At 37.9% G+C, this 3527-nt stretch overlaps 1 non-coding gene across 1 annotated transcript; it reads right to left on the reverse strand.

Moving 5' to 3' along the window:
- Positions 1-1660: 1660 nt before the first annotated feature.
- LOC123618018 (U6 spliceosomal RNA) lies at positions 1661-1767 on the reverse strand. The gene has a single exon (XR_006726355.1). It is a non-coding gene; the product is annotated as a U6 spliceosomal RNA (small nuclear RNA).
- Between the last annotated feature and the right edge of the window lie 1760 nt (positions 1768-3527).

Raw genomic sequence — 3527 nt, forward strand, 5'->3', positions numbered from 1 at the left:
TAGATCTCAGAATGACCAACAGTGCATTGGATCCTTCTCACACTTGGGATTCTCTGACTTTTCCTTCCACTGCATCTTCTTCTAGCTGGAGAAAGTTCTCTGTTTTTAAGATATTGTGTGATTCAACTGGACCCACCCACCAGAATCTCCTTATCTTAATTCCTATAACCTGAATTACCTCTGCAAAGCTCCTTTTGCCATATAACAAAATATATCACCAAACTCCAGAGATCAGGGCATGGACATCTTCAGGGCCATTATTCTGCTTACCACAGTTTTCCACAACCAGAATCTTTATGCTGAAGAGAGGTCAGAAGTGCAGCATTGATCTCCTCTGTGCCCTGTCTAGGAACGAGCCCTCAAAGGCACAATTAGCACAGATAAACTCATCATCATCCGCTATTCACTGGCTCCAACAGCATCTCCAGGAGACAATTTATGTGAGATGTTACTCCTCCAAAATTAGTCACAGTTGGGTATTTCATAACCAGCTCTGCTCCATCATTAAAGGGCAAGGCTTCTCAAAAGAGCAACAATACTATTTTTTGAAATAACCAAATAAACTCTCTTCCCTTAACAGTGGAGAATAATAACTCAAAAATCAATCGATTCAAAATGATCTCTTGACATCATATGGCGAACTGTGTACCTACAGTGGTGGCTGCATCTTCACACCCCTCTGAATCCTCCAAAGATATTGGACATTTTGTTCAGTATTCTGAATCTATTAGTGGCTTCTTCATTGATAAAAGCAATGCAATTCGAGCATTTGGGGTGAATGTGATTATCCTATGTTATTAACATGAGAAAAGTCTCTTACTTACAGATACACAGAAAGTAAGAGGGATATGTAGGTAGAGGTTCCGCTATATTTTTAAAAATCCAAATGCCTTACTGATTCATCTCAAATAATTAATTTTTAAAATACTGTACTGGATAGTTAAGGACAATCTTGATAAAACAAAGCCATAAGAATTAAGCTAAGAAATGCTGAGATAGCCCAAGTTAGTGAAGACAATTTTATCCTAACATTTTTATTAATTGTTATTCAGCTAGTAAAGAAATCTATGACTGAGCTGCTGGGAGGAAAGGACACTTTATACTTATTTATTATCCATGATGCAAATTTCAACTCTGTTCCTCCAGGGAAAATTTCAGAGTGCTGCCCCTGCCACCACCAATGACTTCGGGAATATTAGAACCACTTGCAAAGAAGTAAGTTTAGAAGCTTTTAGTCCAGCTTTATACAGTGAGGTGGAAGGGAGCCTCCTTCTGGTCAATTAAAGAGAAGAGAATTTTGTTTTTCACTGAAAGTTCTTTACCTGTTTTACAGCGGGAAACGCAACCAACTTCTCTTGTTAAAAAAGATCTTGCAGTATTAATAGAAGAAAAGCAAAGAAAAGGATCACTCTGTACTACCTTAGCAGAAATGTAAAGGAAGTTCTGCACTATTTCAATTACTAGATAATCATTTTACAAAGCAGTCAAATTCCAAAGATAACTCAGCCTACACATTAAATATGTTCTCAAGTTACGGGTAGACTTAGGATAAATTCTATAGGCTAAATAACTTGAAAGTGAATTTTTTAAATGACCTTTTCTTCACTAAAATATTCATTAATCTAATGTAGCCTTGATGTAGACTTCTAATATATTTTTTTAAAGTATGGAACACTTCACAAATTTACATGTCATCTTTGCTCCAGGGCCATGCTAATCTTCAACGTATCATTTCAACTTTAGTATATGGGCTGCCGAAGCGAGCACTAGGCTTCTAATATTTATTATAATAAATGTACTATAGGAACATAAATCCTGATTCATATATTTTAATTTACAAATCTATCAGTTTGATTCATGGAGTCATTTTTCTGTCCAATCACATTAAATTACATCAATAGACTCACAGACACAGAAAACAAACTTGTGGTTATGGGGGAGGGGGGAAAGGGGTTGGAAAGGATAAATTAGGAGTTCAAGATTTGCAAATATTAACTACTATATATAAAATAAACAAATTTCTTCTGTGTAGCACGGGGAACTACATTTATTATCTTGTAGTAACATATAATGAAAAAGAATATGAAAAGGAATGTATGTATGTGTATGTATGACTGAAACATTATGCTGTACACCAGAAATTGACACAACATTGTACACTGACTATACCTCAATAAAAAATAAAATAAAATAAAATAAAATAAAATAAATTACATCCATAGTTAAATCCCTGAAATAAATTATGAGCTCATTCAGGAAACATTCTGCCAAGAGAGTATTTGGCACACATTAGGCAGTCAGTAAACACTGAAAATAATAAACATGTATTCTGTCAAGGTGTACACAGTCTAGAATTCTAACCATGTGTAAATCTCCAATTGAAATGTTCACAACAGTCCAGTCAGTCCCTTATCCAACACACCTGAGACTTGCTTCCTCTTCCATTAACTGAAATGCATTCTGGAGATAGACATTAATTACCATTAATCTAGCTTACTATGAAAGTAAAGCAGGGCTAACCCCTGTGTACTCTGAGACCGTATAATGATTTTAGAGTCACTGAATTCCTTATTCCCTCCGTTTGTGCTGATATTGAACTGCATGTCATAATGTAGAAATAATCACTTGTCAAGAGTAATCAGGGCAGATGAGGTTCCGATGAGTCCTTTCACATAATCTAGGAAGGCTTCCTGAATTTCTCATTCACAGATATTGAATGTTGGGTCAGGGCTGAGGGGGAGGTCCCTGCATCTGACACTATGCTAGGCATTAGGTATACAGACATGAAAAGAGATGTGGTTCCTGACCTCAAGAAGCTGATAATCTAGACATAAGTTTAAACTCATCAGTGCAACAAAGTAGAAAACTAAGTGCTGATACAGAAAGAATGAAATCACAAACGAGGAAGTAGTCAGTTCAGAGTTAGGTCTAGGGGGAGAAAAACTGGAAAAAAGCTCTCCCTCCATAGCTGAGCACATCAGTTCCCTGCTGCCACAGGCATCTGAATGTCCCCATCTTCCCATGAGAGCTGTAGGAGATGCTAAGGAAAATTAAATGCAGGGAAAGAAGGCCTGAGACATCTTGAGAAGGACTCATAATCAAAGCAGGGTTTGCAACAGGCTACCCCTTATCAATAGGCATAAACTTTCAGAAGCCGACAGCAAATACCAGAATGTAAGTTCCTACTGGGACCCGCACATGGGCACCCCATACTCACAGTGATAAGCTGCCTTACACTGTCGATATTTGTTCATTTGGTTTTCATTCCCCAGTCTTAGGAATAATCAAGAGCTTGAGACTCTGACTCGCCAGGGCCAAAGCCCTGCCACTTTCCTCAGCCAGTTCTCTAAAAAGAGTTGCACGTTCTATATAAAAACGATTCCTGGAGGTATGTTTCAAAGTCCCAAATTATCCGAGTTCAAGGGGCCAATGAGCTCCCGCTCTCATTCCTGCCTCCCTGAAGGCCACCCCCAGTCAGCTATGATCACTGTCATGGTGACATGTCATCCCTAGCAAGGATTATGTCT

The sequence above is a fragment of the Camelus bactrianus genome, chromosome 12 (assembly GCF_048773025.1).
Source record: "Camelus bactrianus isolate YW-2024 breed Bactrian camel chromosome 12, ASM4877302v1, whole genome shotgun sequence".
NCBI lineage: Eukaryota > Metazoa > Chordata > Mammalia > Artiodactyla > Camelidae > Camelus > Camelus bactrianus.